Raw genomic sequence first — 16,695 nt, 5'->3', positions numbered from 1 at the left:
GTCGGGCAGAGGAGACAAAGGCAGCCAGGAGACTTGGATCTCTCACAGCTAAGGACAAGGACTCAGGCTTTGACAAAGCCAAGGGGGCAGGGGTTGATGTTGATCACCCCTTCATTTCCACAGTCCCAAGTCTCTTCCCTGAGGTCCCCTCATGATCATGCCTGTCTTAGATGATCCCCCCCCGGTGGGAAATCTTACCCATCATTGGCTAACTGATCAATCATCGGAGGCCAGGCACAGAACAGGCAGCATTCATGCCAGGGAAATAAGTTTTGTCTCTTTAGTGGCTCCTGGTTCAGAGGTCTCTCACTCAGCATAAATCATGGGGGATTACAGGTTCCTGATACCAGGCAGGGTGGGGTCCAACAGTTATACAGTCATCTTCACTGTCCATCCCCGGAATTTTAAAACATTTCAAACTGAAACTGGTAACCACTAAACATTAACTCCCAGTCCCTGGTTACCTCTGTTTTACTTTCTGTCTCTGTGAATCTGAAAAATATTTTTTCCAGCTTTATTTAGATGTAATTAGCATACAATATTGTGTAAGTTTAAGGTGTAGAATGTGCTGATTTATACACTTATATATTGCAAAGCAATTACCATAACATTGGCTAACACCTTCATCATATCACATAACCATTTCTTTCTTATACCACATAGTATTTTCTTAATAGAAGAAGGAATAAGGGAAGAAAGTGCTATATAATCTTGGATAAATTTCAGACACAGAATAAAATAAAACAAATAACTTTCTTTCTAAAGGAAAACTGATAAGTTGGAATAATGTACTGAGAGAGCAAGAAACTCCTATGCTTCTAAATAAAAAATCATTTTTTATGTGCGTAGCAGTGTTAGTATATAAAATAAATATGTGGGGAAAAGTTTAGGTAGTTCTCTGATCTTACTAGATCATGATATTTGCATTTATCATTTAAATTTTAATTCTGAATTTAACATGTGCCAGGCACACTACTAGGCCCAGTGAATGCAAAGATAAATATAAGGAATAGTTTCTATCTTCTGAAAGTCCATGTATTCTGGGACTGACAGTAGCAACACATAAAAATAAAAACAACTGAATAAAAAGCTAGAAAGTTAAAATTGCATTCTACAAACAATGGTGTCATTGTAGGCACATTGATTCCCAAAAACAATTTCCTGCCTTGGCTGGTGTGGCTCAGTTGATTGAGTGCCAGACCTTCAAACCAAAGGGTTGCTCGTTTGATTCCCAGTCAGGGCACATTCCTGGGATGATGGTCAGGTCCCCAGTAGGGGACACATAAGAGGCAACCATACATTGAGGTTTCTCTCCCTCTCTTCTTCTTCCCTTCCTGTCTCTAAAAATAAAAAAAATAAAATCTTTTTTAAAAAGTCCTGATAAAATTTCTTTTATTTACATGAAGTTTGTGTTGGAACTCAAGTGGGCAATTATATGAAAGCCTACAATAATTTAAGAGGGATAAAGGTTTTTTTTTTCACTATTACTAGGTTCTTAAATTACTTTGACAACCCATTACTTTCAATTAATTTAGTAGAACTAGAGTTACTATGCATTTACTAAAGAGTTACTAAACATTTACTATAGCATGCAAGGTCTAAGTAGTTTTAGTACTTACTATAAGAATCTAAATGCAATTTGAGTGTACAAAAATGTTTTAAAAATTATTTTAAAAGGCTTTAAATTACTCTAAACTAGCAATCTTAAGAACTAGAAATATATTATTTCAGATACTTTTTTGATTTATCTAATGAAAACCTAATCAAGTAAATGGACAGAGAATATTTTCTTAAATTACTAGATATATTCAATTACATGTATAAGACAGAAATATTTGGGTAGTAGAAAATATCAGGGAATCCATTCATTTGGAATGCTATTTTCTTACATTTGTGTTATGAAAAGTACATTTTAGATGGTATCTACCTTTTAAAGAATCAATATATTTATTATTCCCTCTATTCTAAAACAGAAGATTTTAAAAATATTTGATAGATTTTATAAATTGAATTAAATACTTTCCAAGAGAAACAGGCCACAAAATTCCCTTAGAGAGTGCTGGGTTTCATTAATATGAGACTTTGGAATGCCAGTCTTGGATTGGGCATGGTCTCATCAGTGGCCAGCTGTCCTGTGGCTTTCTAAGGCTTGCTGTAACAGACAACCACTTTGATTCTCAAATTTAGAATGGTCATCCCAAATGATTGGAAAGCTTCCTGTTTCTCATGTCTCCTAGCAGCATGGATGCTTGAAGGGCAGGCCTGGCCAAGAGCATGATGTCACTCCTACTGTGGCTGTGAGAATTTAAGGATGAACTTGGTTCTCATCTTATTTAAAAGTATACCGCTTAAATTATTGAATATTTTGGCTATGTTTAATTTTATAGACTATACTAGGTACCTAGAGCATATTAAATTTTTAATTTTATCAATTTATAGAATATTTCTTTTCTGTAATATGTTAATTTACATAACAAACTACTCTGTGCAGTTTTGATTCAACTCTTAAACAGCTAAATAAAAAGATGCAATTCTAAGCTTTTTAGGGAATAGTTTATATAGCCTATTAATAGAAGAAAGTTTCCCTGTATATTAAGCATGGTTAACTATAAATTACAGGAGATTTTAACCAGAAAACTTTACCCTATTATGTATAACCTATACCCTATTGTGGTAAAAATTCTATATCAAGGCAGTAAACGGCTTCCAATAGGCTGTAGAACCATGCATCCTGTGTGGCTGCTTTGGTTATATCTGTTCTTAGGAACTGGGGCTTAGACATGGCTACATCCTCTCTCAACTCTTCCAAAGGAAAGGAGTTTGTAACCTAATGAATTTATGTTTTACAAGTTTCCTCCCCCAAAGGAAATTAATGTGTATTTTGTTACAACACCCTTACAACATTCTGGTGATATAAGAGGCAAAACTTGCTTTCCACAATATAAAAGTAAGGAAACTCACGTACGTTGAATTAAGTGGTTTAACAGAAGTCATTCAGATGGTCTGCTTGGACTCTCTTAGCCTCATTTCCTTTGCACGCACTCAGACTGCACTTTTACACATATAGACCCATAATCATCTTTGTTTTGCTTCCCTAGAGTTTCTGGTTATTTAAATTCTACAAGTCGATGTGCAATAAAGACAATGTTTAAAAGAATGAGTTTTCTGCACCTGTTTTAAAGCAGTGTTTTGAAGGTAATCAGCATTCTCGTGAAACTTTATGTTTAAATATATTTTGCTCCATATGACTTTTCTTTCTATTTATGTCTGCTTGATCATCAAAACGATCATTTGCTAGTTCCTGCCTGTGACAGAAGAAGGGCATCATCCTAAATGGGTTGAGCAGGATAATTCTAGACTTAAACACATGCAGTCATTTTATGGGGGTCCTTGGTCTAATTACTGAAAGTGCCTTTTAATATTTCTCTCTCATTTTTAAAGACTTGATTATAAAGAATAACTGAGTGATTACTACTTCAAAGCTATTTAAACATTATAAATGTGACACTATGATTAAATTTGGTCTATTACATTCCAGACCTTAAAATACAGGCATACCTTGAATGCAATATTGTGTGTTCAGTTTCAGACCACCACATTCAAGTGAATATTGCAATAAAGTGAGTCAGCAAAATTTTTGGTTTCCCAGTGCATATACAATTTATGTTTGCACTATACTGTGGTCTATTAAGTATATAATGGCATTATGTCTAAAAAATGTAATTACCTTCATTTGAAAACACTTTATTTCTTAAAAATGCTAGCCATATCTGGGCCTTCCGTGAGTCATAATCTTTTTGTTCATGTAGGCTTTTTTCGCCTTTATAACATCAGAGATCACTGATCACAGATCACCATAGCAAATATAATAATAGTAATAATAATAATAATAATAATAATAATAAAGTTTGAAATATTATGAGAATTACCAAAATGTGACACAAAGAAAGGAAGTGAACAAATGCTATTAAAAAAATGATGCCCATAGACTTGCCTGATGCAAGGTTGCCATGAATCTAAAATCTGTGAAAAACACAATACCCACAAAATGCAATAAAGCAAAGTACAGTAATAAGGAGATACACCTGTAACCCTGGACTTTTCCCCTCGCTGTTATTTGGTGTAGATCTTGGTACTGACCCAGTACTGTTTGAAGACACATGAAGTCAGACATAAAGTCTCCGTGCCAAAATTCAACCAGCATTTATGGGGCACCAACTCATTTAAGCTAGTATTTCTTATGGTTCTCTTGGTGATCATTTAACCTTGGAGCCTGGGACAAAAGTCCAGCAAATGTGGTAATATATGAGAGAGTGGAATAAGTTTTGTTGTTGTTGTTTTCCTTTGGAAAATAGAAAAGAGAGTGGTGTTCAGAATTCAGAAAAGGGATTCCAAACTTATAATGCACCCAAGGTAACTCTCTATTGGTTAGAATGACCTAATCAAATAGCTCGATTTCAAATCTTAGTAAACTTTATCCCTAAGAAAAGTACTCCAAATGTATTACTTAGATAATTAGAGAGTTAGACCTGCTTGTCCCTTGGACTGTATCTTAAATGAACAAAGAGAAATAACAGTTCTTTGTGCCCTGGCTCCTTTTCTCTCCTCCTGCTCTGTCTACCCTAGAGAAGATCCAACACAAATCAACTTATTGTAATTAACAGGAGCTGGGTGTCTGAGTATGTGCAGAGAAAGCATCACATGAGTCAAAATGTTCTCGATCTAGTAGTGCCATGAGGCCTTACTTATGTGGCCATAGATTATTTTCTGTAAACACAAGATAAATTATTAATGTGGAAGCCCATTGGAGACTGGTTTTTGCCTAAGAGGCTCATAAACACAGTATTTATCACTATCCCATCTATCCTAAGGAATAACATCCAGATAGTGAAATTCATTCTCCAGTGACCATGACTGTGAGTCCTTCTACCATTTGCCTTTTTTGTTTTGTCCACAACACCTAAAATAATGAGGCTCTTTCCTTTATTAGTGCTTGATATCAAGTTCCTAATTTAGTTGAAACTTGGTCTTCTATAATTCTTAAATTAGTCCAAATCTTAACCTGAGTTCTCTGGAGAGCAGAGCCTAGAAAAAGGATTTGTGTGCAGTCGTTATTCAGGAGGCAGACTCCATAGCAACAGTGAGGAGAGTCAAAGTGGGTGGCAGGAGAAGTCAAGACAAAGGTAGGTTTCTGAGATGGTCATTGCTGTAGGTAACAGAGCTCCATCCTTCTGAGGAGAAGAAAGGGTATCTCAGGAATGTCCACCAGAGGGTTCACAAGAGGGTGCATTTGCCCTTAGCTCTCATCCTCCATTGACTGTGGGTTGCCCAGTGTTATTGCTCCTCAGCGACCCTGTGTGTCTGCTGAATGGGATCCTGCAGGACTAGCAGGGCACAGAATTGGAACGGCCCTGTGCAGCCACTTTGGGCAAGATGTTGTCAGCACTAGGTGAAGGAAGGTGAGCCCTTAACTGAGTGCCACAGCCCAGTCTAGAATCAAAGGTGAGGCCTGAGGAAAGCGAGATTGGGTATCTGGGTTAGGTAAACGGAAACATTTTTGTGATAGACCAAACTGGATTGGAATCCAGACTCTATCACTTGCTCTGTGAGTCATTTTGGACCAGTTATTGTTCATTGTTATGCTTCAGTTATAAAATGGAAAGAGTATGTGTTTCATAGCAAGGATCCGATACTTAGTACTATTACAGAAAAAGTGGTGCAAATTGCCTTGAAGACTCTGTTGGGCCACACAACCCTGCCTAGGAGCTTCCTGGGTGTAGTCAGGCCCCATACTCAGGTGTAGGGAGAGACAAGAAAAAGGCAGATCACTCCAGTTAGGTAGATGGCAGTAAGATAAGTAGAGGCCATATGACAAGTAAATTTCTGCACCCACCTTCAAATTTTAAAGTTTATACAGAGGCCTTAAGTAGAATTTAGTTGTATACCCAGTGCAGACAGTCTCATCACCATATTTCTATCTCAAGGCTGTGTCTTTGGCAGCTTCCAGCTCAGGGAAGGCAGGGGAGCATACATTCCAAGCACAGGGATAGTTTTCTACCTCTTCTAAGTGTTTAATCTCATTCTTCAATGTTTAGCAAATATTAAGACTGCTAAGTTGATTTGCAATTTGCAAATTATAATTTCCTTTCAAATACAATTTATGGACTGAGGCTTTATTGCAGTGTACTAATATCTGTTTACTTACTGAACTTGGTGAGTAGAACATTCCCTGTCATTGATTTTACTGTTGAAAATTTGGCAAGGCCTTATCAAATCATTTTTCATCTCAAGGTTTACTTACTATGGAAGAACCAATATAATTATCTCCACTGACTTCTAGCTTTTAATTAAACTAGTGATTCCTGTAGTCTTCCTTAAATAAAATTCTTAGGAAGCAATTTAATTGTTAAAAGATTCAGATTAACTGTGCACATTTGGCTGTTAATTTTTTTAAATACGCAAGTAACTGAAAAAATTATACACAATAGTTATAATTCAGAGAGAGTTATACAAATTTTTATTAATCTAAAATTCATGATTTAAAAGAAATATTGTTAGTGATCGATTACTCTTTGCATTTACTTCTTTAATGAAAAGTAGACTGAAGTTTTATGCTCCAGCATAAAAAGCAGCACCAAATTCCCTTTTAAACATTTGTGTAATATTTATGATAGGCCCAGCCCTGTACTAAGCCTCTTATATATACTACCTTCTTAATCCTCATAATAGACTTATGAGGTAGAAATAATTATTATTCCTATTTTATAGATGAAGAAACTGAGATACAAAGAGGTTAAGACTTTATCAAAGTCACTGTTATCTTTAAACTACATTTGAGGAAACCCACTTAAACATTGTAAAGAACTAATAAATGATAGAGTTAAAATACAAATTCAGGTAGATTAATGTCTAAATTCATGTTTTTAGTTACTATAATATATTATTTCTCATTCTAGGATTCTAAATAAAAGAATAGATTAATGATTACTGAGAACCAACCCTAATACTATGCCATGACTGACTGAAAAAAAAGTTAAAATTAGAAAGAAACCAAAATTAATATTAGTGCACTTAAAAAGAAGACAGTGAAGCTAATCCTTTCATATGTTGTGAATGTAATGTTAATTAGTCAAAATCTTTAGGATAACGTGAGGGTATTTTTGTATAGTAAGGTACTTGTTTCTGGGAGAACATTTTGATCTACCAGAACCATAGCATTTGATTTAAACAGGCACACACATCCAAAACCACCTTTCTAGTATATGCTGTTCATTAGATATATACACTTAATATTTAAATTTTTTCTTCAGGCAATAGTCAAATGTATGGTAACCTACATGCATTTATCTTTTCTTTCACAAAATGTCACTTACTGTTGGTCCTCTGACATTTCAAGAACAATGCCTTCTGACAGTGCTGCTGAATCAGTGTCTGCTTTCGTTGCAAATTCAGTTGTTTTTAGCGAGGTATAAATACACAGCTATCTGAAACCTGGCAATATGTGGTTACTTTTGCCTGAATAACACCAAACTTCAAAACAAACACTTGAAATGGATATTGGATAATAACAGATTCTAGGGAATGGAAGTTAAAGAAAAGATGATGAATTAATGCAAAACAAAACAAAACAAAACAAAAACCAATAAAAAAAAACTTACAGTGAATAATAGTCTCTGCAGAAGCAGAATTTCTGTACAAAACATAATGAGCTGGAGACCCCAAATGGCAGAATAGTCACCATATTTCACATCCACGGAAACCTTTCCCTATGCACATTTGAAAACTATTGTTTTGAAATTCCAATTTAATATCATTTAAAAGGTCCTTATTCATCCAAATTTGTTGGCTTCTCCCTAGATATGCTAGATGTTCCTATTTTTGTCTAAATTGAAAAAATTTTCAATTACCTTATGAAACTTTCTCTGTCATTTAAATATATTATTCACTATCAAGAACTTCATTGCCTCCCTTTATTATTTAAATAAATCACTAATTTTGACTCCTCATATCACATATTTTGAGATAAGTTGTAAATAAGTAGTCCCAAAGGAATAATGTTATTTTACCATAAAATTAGAGCTTTTTCTATCATCTTAATATTATTAGATCTTAATATCAGGACTTTAGAATCATTCTTATGAAACCTTAACTTGTTAGAACTTCTCCATATTTAAAGTTTCTTCAATCTGTTCACTTCACATAGGTATGCAGACATGAGAGAAACCCACGGAGAATGGTCTTCCAATACTCAGGGCTCTTTTTCCACTAAGTTATCCAATGAACTCCTCAATATTTTGGTTAATTCACTCCACTGTAAAGATATATTAGAATTGGCCGTCGCATTATGTTCACACACATATTGCTATGTCAGTGAGCTCACACTCCTTTTTCCACAGCATCATGGGTTTTCCCAGAGGACCTTAACAATGGGAGATAATCCCAAGAATCTTGTTAAGGGTAGAATTTTATTCTTCCCAAATTCATGTATTGAAGTCCTCATGCCCAGTACCTCAGAATTTGACCTTATTTGAATGTAGAGTTTTGCAGATGTAATCAGTTAGGATGAGCTCCTACTGCAGTAGGTTGGGCCCCTAATCCAATGTGACTGGAGCCTTTACAAACATGGGAAATTTGGACACAGACATGTACAAAGGGAACACCATCTGAGAATGAAGACAGAGATCGGGATGAGGGTTCAATAAGCCAAAGAAGGCCAAAGAGGGCCAGCAAACAACCAAAAGTTAGGGAGGAGCCATCAGATAGACTCTTTCTCTCATGACCTTCAGAAGGAACCAACTCTCCTGACACCTTGATCTTGAACCTCTAGCCTCCAGACCTGTAAGACAATAAATTTCTGTTGCTTTACCCACTTTTTGATGTATTTTTTATAGAAGCCCTAGAAAATTAATACAGACTCACACAGACTTTTAGAAGACCTGATCCTAATGTGCAGTGGCACAACGGTAATCTTAAAGCCATCTCCAGCCTGAGCTCACATCATCCCCACAGTTTAGGTGCTGTTACTATGTGAATCCTCAAATACAGCAACTACTGTACCTAAAACTCAATGACAGAAGAATATCACTAATCTCAAGTGGCATTTAAAAATATCTTATTTATTTTAGAGAGAGTAAGGGAGGGAGAAAGAGATAGAGAGAAACATTGACATGACAGAGAAACATTGATCTGTTGCCTCTCATATGCACCCCAACCTGGGACCGAATCCTCAACCTAGGCATATGCCCTAACCAGGAATCAAACTGGGAACATTTCACTTTCCAGGAAAATGCCCAATCAACAAAGACACACCAGTCAGGACTCAAATGGCATTTTTAATGCTAGGATTTTAGTGCTGAAGTAACTCTTTAGACCTGAACTGTTAATATTAGATATGTCTCCTAAACTCTAAACCAAGGTTCCTTTGTTCTCAGCAGTTGTAAAACTCAGTCTTTTACAATTCTGTCTACACCTTCCTTTCCTGGGTTTGGTCTACAGGACAGTTCTTAAACCTCACCTTGTCCAACCATCATCCCTCTTGATAGTGAGAGATGTAGCCAGGGTTACTAACACATGAGTTCATGTATGATGTAACCTGGTGTCCAAGTTAAATAACTTGAACAAGAAGTTCCCTGCCTCTAGAATAATAATAACACCTTACATATATTGAGTTCTAATTTTTTGTGTTATATATTCCACCAGGTATGTGACCTATGGATTTCTAGTTGACCCTAATAACGACCACCATTCTCATCATTTACTGAGTACCTAAAGTATATTTGCACCGTAGTAGGTTATAATATACTTAATTTTAATTCATACCAAGTACAAAGTCAAGCATTATTCTCCACATTTTATAGATAAGGAAACTGAGGTTCAGAGGTGTTAAATATTTACAGTGGCGAAGTCGGAATTTTGACCGACTAGAATAATGCTCTGATAATCTAGGAAAATAATAAAAAAAGAAAAAAAGAAGAAATTTGATAAACAGTAGAAGCCTCTATTTGCATTTCTATGATCAAAGAGATTTATTGCCTTATGGAACACACTAGTGACCAATAGGATCCCATTTCTCAAAGTAACAGAATAATAAGACAGATTATCTTGATATATAACATACTAAACTTTTAATGCCACTGTTTCCCACTTAGGCTAAAAATGTTGTGTTTTATTCTCTCCCTCCCTATTGACCAACCCCCTGTCTCTCCAAGCATGAGAATGGCCTGAAATTTGATGACAAATGTTGGTAAAGTGTACAAGTATGTGGTTCACACCATTACTATACATTTTCCCCATCATTTCAGACATGGAGGTCTTAGGTCTTTACTGAAACTCTGAGAACTGATATTTACCCCTCAAATTGCAAAAACCTGTTGAATTAATATAGAAATGCAATAGCAGGCCTAAATCTACAGTCCTAGAAACTGTTGAAAATGGAGTTTCCTGAAATTTGTAAGGTTAATATTACTTGCAGTAAGATGATTTCCCCAAAGATGCTCTTTTGCTGTGGAGTAACCTAGATTCATGGCAAGATTCTGGGTTCTTTCTACCAATATCATGTTATAAATTCATGAATAAAAACACAGATGTAGGCATGAATCTGAAAGCTCACAATTCCAAACGCCGTCTTATTTTTTTATTGTTGTATGAGAAAAAAAATTACTCTCAATGGGAACTTAGTTTCCCACTGAATTCTAAAGATTACTGACACTTTGAAGGGATTATTTCTAAGGTAGTTTATTAAAAAATTTGTTGGGAGATTGTTAGGAAAAATCAGTAAATTAGAGTTAATACTGATGTAAGTAAAATGGTCATTGCTTATTTGAGAAAAACAAATAATAAAAAGCTGATCCATTCCTTTTCTTGTGAGCAAAAGAAGAGAAAAAATTTTCCAAGATTTTCAATAACATCACTTCAGGGATTCATATTTTCTAAAGACACCAGTTGCACCTTTTCTGTATATCTACTCTTAAGACAATAGGACAAGTGAGATTTCAGAGAAAGATTGAAAGGAAAGATGATGACTTGTATTTATCCTTTTGTTTCCCTGACAATTTATTCCTGGTATAAGCAGTAAAGGGAATATTTTAGCAAGCTGGAAAACTGAAAGAACTAAAAGTTATTACCACCTGGCTGATGTAGCTCAGTGGACTGAGTGTGGGCCTGTGAACCAAAAGGTCACTGGTTCAATTTCCAGGCAGGGCATATGTCTGGGTTGTGAGCTAGGTCCCTATTAGGGGGCACACGAGAGGCAACCACACATTGATGTTTCTTTCCCTCTCTTTCTCTTTTCACCTCTGTCTAAAAAATAATTAAATAAATAAAATTTTTAAATTGATATTGGTGACCAAATATACTTTCTAAAAAATAAATTTAAAAAATCTTTAAAAGAAAAAGTTATTACCAAAGAAAAATACTAAATAGAAAAAATTAAACAGAACGATATAATCTTTGTATGAACTATATAAATATTAAATACATAGTAGTAGACATTTAGAACCAATAATCTTTGAGAACATTTGTAATTTCCTTTATTCCAATTTAATATTTTTCCTTCCTAATTTCTTTAGTGACATGCAATTTCAGAACAAAATGTTATATACACGGGTACATGTATATGTATATGTGCATACATACATTCACAGTACGTACAAGAGGTATACAGGAGAGTGTCTAAGAATGAGGGCTTTAGAGACAACCTGGATGTGAATCCCAGCAGTGCTATTTGGTAAGTTTGTCACTTTAAATAAGGAGGTCACATCTATTTGTCCAAATGTTCTCGTGTACAAATCAATTAATAATAACATGCCGTAGTTTTAGGGGTAAATGAGTTAATATGGTGGTCTGAACTGAGTACAGGAACAATTTGAAGAGTATGGACAGTTTTAAGGCAATCACTTTTCAGATCCTGAATTCCACTGGAGAACCTGTGGCTAAGGAGGGGGTGTCGTAAGAGGTGTCCTTCCTGTTTTCACTACTGCTCTCTTCCACATTCTGAAATAAGGTATACCTTTTGCCCATCCAGAATCTTACCAGGTTGTTTTCACTTATATAAATCTTCCAGTGTCAAATAAAGTGACTATATAAAATAGTGTTGTTGGCGTTCAGACAGGGAGTGATACTAGTGAGTAAAATTGCATTCTTTTGGACACCTGGTGATTTCCAGTTCTTTGTTCTCAACAAAATTGGAGGAGGACCTATTTGAGTTTTCAGCTGATAGATCACTAGAAATAACTAGGGGTGATACGAACAGAGGTTTCCTCCATTCTTATCTACCCCTGCTGTGAGCAAGTTTCTTAGTTCAGTATGTTTCCCTGATCACAGTTAAAGATAGTTTAAGTATATATAAAATAAACAGTTCATATATATATATGAACAGTTCATATATATATATATAAATACACACACACACACACACACACACACACACTAAAATTAGGGATAGTAGGTATCAAATCACTTTGTGACCTAGCCTCAGAAGGTAGAAGTCATCACTTCGGCTGTGGTCATAGGCCACCCATATTCACAGGGAAGACATATAGATTCCACCTCTTGATGGAGACCTGTCAGTGTCACATTGTGATAGAGCTTGAGCTGGTTGGGTTGAATGTGACATTGCAACCATCATTGAAAAATATTAAATATCACATATTATGAAGGGTAAAATCCTATAATTTTAAAGGTGGAAGAAGTTTTTGTTTCTATAAATGGAGAAGCATGAATTAATCTTTGAGATAAACTATCTCCTTTGTTTTAGGGAAGAAATCTAAGCAGCTTAATAAGGCTTTTCCAATGTTAAGCCGATTTCCCATTCTGAAATGAAGAGATGGAATACAGTGAGAAGTGAAATCACTGCATTATACAGACCCGTTTTTTTCTACCTAGAAATTAAGCCACATCTCTGAAATTTGTTTCCTTCGGAATGAGAAACTGCATTTTCTTCCTTTCTGGAGTCCCTGGGGAGTCCTGAACCTGGATCCTGGGCAGGAGAGTCACCCTTGACAAGCACTCATATGTGCAGGAGCTAATCTAAGGGGCTGGGAACTCAGAGGGCAAATGTTCACAAGCATTTACATTAGCATGGTTTGGCTAGGGCATTCTGGGAGTAGTTTTATATAATGTCCAGCTTTGAGTTTTTCTTTGGTAAGTCTGTCTTATGACATCCCATGGATTTTGGTAAAATTTTGGTTTATGTTACATTACATTGTTTTTTCTTTTTTCCTTGTGGAGTTAAGGAATAAGCTTATGTCAGGATGAACAACTTGTCCTGATTGGCCTAGGATTTTCTGGTTTTAGTACTTAAACTCCCACGTTGCAGGAAACCCCTCAGACCCAGGCGCACTGGAGTAGTTAGTTGGTGCCTCTAGCTCACGTCTGTACTTGAGGTTACTTGGGAGCAAAGGGTGTCAGCCTGAGGAAAGCTGGTTGCAGGTCAGTTAGTGGCAACCTTCATTAGAGCTGTGCCTTGTCTTCTTTACTGGAATCAGGCAGCAATTCAGGACCAATACAGTGCTAAGAAAAAGTATCTAAATCATAAAACTAAGCAGAAGAGATTATTAGGTACCTGATCAGTGTCATGCTAGGGACTGTCTGGCTGGTCCACAGAGGTATTATCTGACTTTCTAGGGGTGAATAACTTTGTTTGACTTGCTATTATGATAAGGATTTAGAGACTTTATATCTCTGTAATGATTGTTATTAACTTGTAGAAGCTGATGCTCATGATTGTTTTCTGATAGCAATATAAATAAATTTTGTTTGAGACATGAAATTATTTCTTTCCTACAAAAAAAGATCAATATCAGAAGTTGTAGTGTTATTGCCCTGTGGGGTATTAATTTGTTTTATATTTAAATTAGCATTCTTTGTGAATTAGCTCAACTTCTTGCTGGTTCCCTCATTACTAAGGTAAATAAATATTTGACATTGCTGACATTTTGGGGGTTAAGAATGTTTTTATTTTTTTCCAAATCATGCTTTGCTATTAGAAGTTTGTAGGATTTGTTAATATTCCTCAGAAACATCCTAGACATTTATGGATGGAGTGAACCTGGTAAAAATCTAGGTTTCCTACATCTCCTCTCCCTCCCAGGGTTGGGGAGACCATGAATACGAGGAAAAGCTTGGGTATTCTATAGTGAAGAAGTCTTTCTGCTCTTCCTTCATCTTTGACAATCCCTCTGGCCTTCACCCTTCTTTCCCCTGCTGAAGAATCTCTCCTTCCAGTCGATGGATTTTATCAATGTGGTGGGGTCAGAGGTGGTGCAAGTTCTTCCCAGTACTCAAACCCAAACATCTATAAGTCAGGCATTTCTCTTACCAAGATGGACTTCTTAAAGCTTAATTATATCACATTATGATCCCAAAGGGTCTTTGTTGTTTTCCTCAGTCTCACCAAAGATGCTAGGAAGGAGTTGGAGATGGATGGAATCAGAATCAAACCATATATATACACATACACACACAATATGATATCATATATGTACCATATATGTACCATATATGATATCATATATCGTGCATCATATACCATATATTTTACCATATATCACACATCTCATATGTGATATCATATATCACATGTCATATCATATGTGCTATATGCTATATGCTATGTGATATCATATTGATATGTGATCACCTATGTGATATGGTCATATGTGATATATGATATGTGATATATCTATATCCATATCTCTATCTATCTATCTCTATCTATCTCTATCTCTATCTCTATCTCTATCTCTATCTATATCTATATCATCTATCTATATCTATCACAGGACCCTATCTCATTAGGGTCCTGACAGGAAAAAAGAAACCAGAGACCACTCTGCAAGTTTATTGTTTGTTTGTTTGTTTGTTTGTTTGTTTTTCAGCAGTGAATACCAGGACATTGATTAAATAAGTGATAGTCTGAGAAACCAAGCAGAGGACAGTGAGGCACTCCAGAGTTTAGCAACAGCTGGAAGCTGCTCCACACCTATGCCTGTAGGGAAGAAAGGAGAAGACAGTGTTTCTGAGGCTCATGGGCTGGTGTTAAAAGGCAGAGACCGGAGTCATGGGGATGGTGCAACTGTTGGTGGAGAAATGCCAAGGCAGATAGAGAAGAAAAGGAATAGCCTGCTTTCTTGCTTCTCACCTTCCCACTGGCCAAAACCATCAGGAAACTGATGATCACAAAGCCTGGCAACTACAGCCTGCAGGGCCAGCACCTTGGAGAGGAGAACAGAACAGCAGAAGGGGGAAGAACGAGAGAGGAAATGGGCCAATATTGGTACTTTATTTAGTAGGACACATAATAGGTCAATAAAGGTTAATTTTCTGTTTCATGCAATTTTCAGTTTCATTGGCCTTTAGATTCTTTATTAAGAATCTAAATAAAGGCTGTTAAGAGATGTGAAGAAAAGCATTTTTATTACTTGCTCCAGGACCTTGAATAAGGCCAAAAACTTTGTAAGAATACAAAGGGCTGTTCTGAGTTTCCTGAAATTACTTGCATTTGAAGATAGTTATCCTGGTCAAGCTAAATAAATGCTCACTCTCTCAACCCCTGAATTTTACTTCAATAGTTTTTTTCATTATTTCTCTTTTGCTTGTTCTCCCAAAGATCTTTCTTGTTTTATGACTCATCTCTAAAACCCACAGAAAAAAGAGACCTTTTACTACTGATTCTACTTCCTCTGACTCAATTGCTGCCCTTTTTCACACATGCACAGGCAAAATACTGGGTTTTGTGGTAATACTAATTAAACCCACCTTTTGACTTTTAGTTCTGAATATTTTTAAAAACTACAGAAATGAGGTAAGGAGCAAATATCTTCTGTCAGTTTACTGCCAGAAAAGCTAGATTGAAGAACACAACAGGAACTTGAAGGAGAAATGTGCTTCTTCCTTCTTCCCACCACAGTGAATCTACCTGTTGTTATAGGCAGAATGAACAGATAACTGCGGACCAGGGTCCTATATGCTCCCTTTCCTTTCCCCACTTTCACAAATTTGATAATTCTATGCTTCCTCTTGGGGGATATTCAAATAAGGTGATGGGAGGAGTGACCAGAGCTAATCCCCATTGTTCCTTTCTGGAAAATGTAGGAGAAGGCTCTTGTATAAACGAGAGAAGAAACATAATAGATGTTCCCCCCAAACAAATTACTTCTTACATAAAGTGTCAATCAATCTGCTAAAACTTAATTAATTGTGAGCCAGTTTAGTCCCATTAGTTATCAATTTGAACATAACCAATTACTAGCTTAAAACTTGGCAAATAGATATTCCTTATTAAAACAATTTAAAAATCTTGATTAAAAGAGTTTAAATGTTTTTAAAATTTGATTTAATATTTGGAGAGAGGGGAAAGGAGGGAGAAAGAGAGGGAGAGAAACATCCATTGGTTGCCTCTTGCACACCCCTGACAGGGGAGCTGGTGCGCAACCCAGGCATGGGCTCCAACCAGGAATTGAAAAAGGGACCTTTTAGTTTTCAGGCTGGCACTCCATCCACTAAGCCACACCAGCCAGGGCAAGAACTTAAAATTTTTAAAACACTTTTTAAAATTTATTGATATATTATGTGCTGTTATAAAAATTAGCACAATATAAACAAAAATGTACAGTTGCACCCTGAATATAATCAATAACTCCAATTCAACTCTTATGGAGTACTGAAAGTATGATTAGGAACATTAAAGCATTTTGT

The sequence above is a fragment of the Phyllostomus hastatus genome, unplaced genomic scaffold (assembly GCF_019186645.2).
Source record: "Phyllostomus hastatus isolate PE091 unplaced genomic scaffold, TTU_PhHast_1.1 phas_contig_254, whole genome shotgun sequence".
Lineage (NCBI taxonomy): Eukaryota > Metazoa > Chordata > Mammalia > Chiroptera > Phyllostomidae > Phyllostomus > Phyllostomus hastatus.
This window is presented reverse-complemented; position numbering follows the sequence as displayed.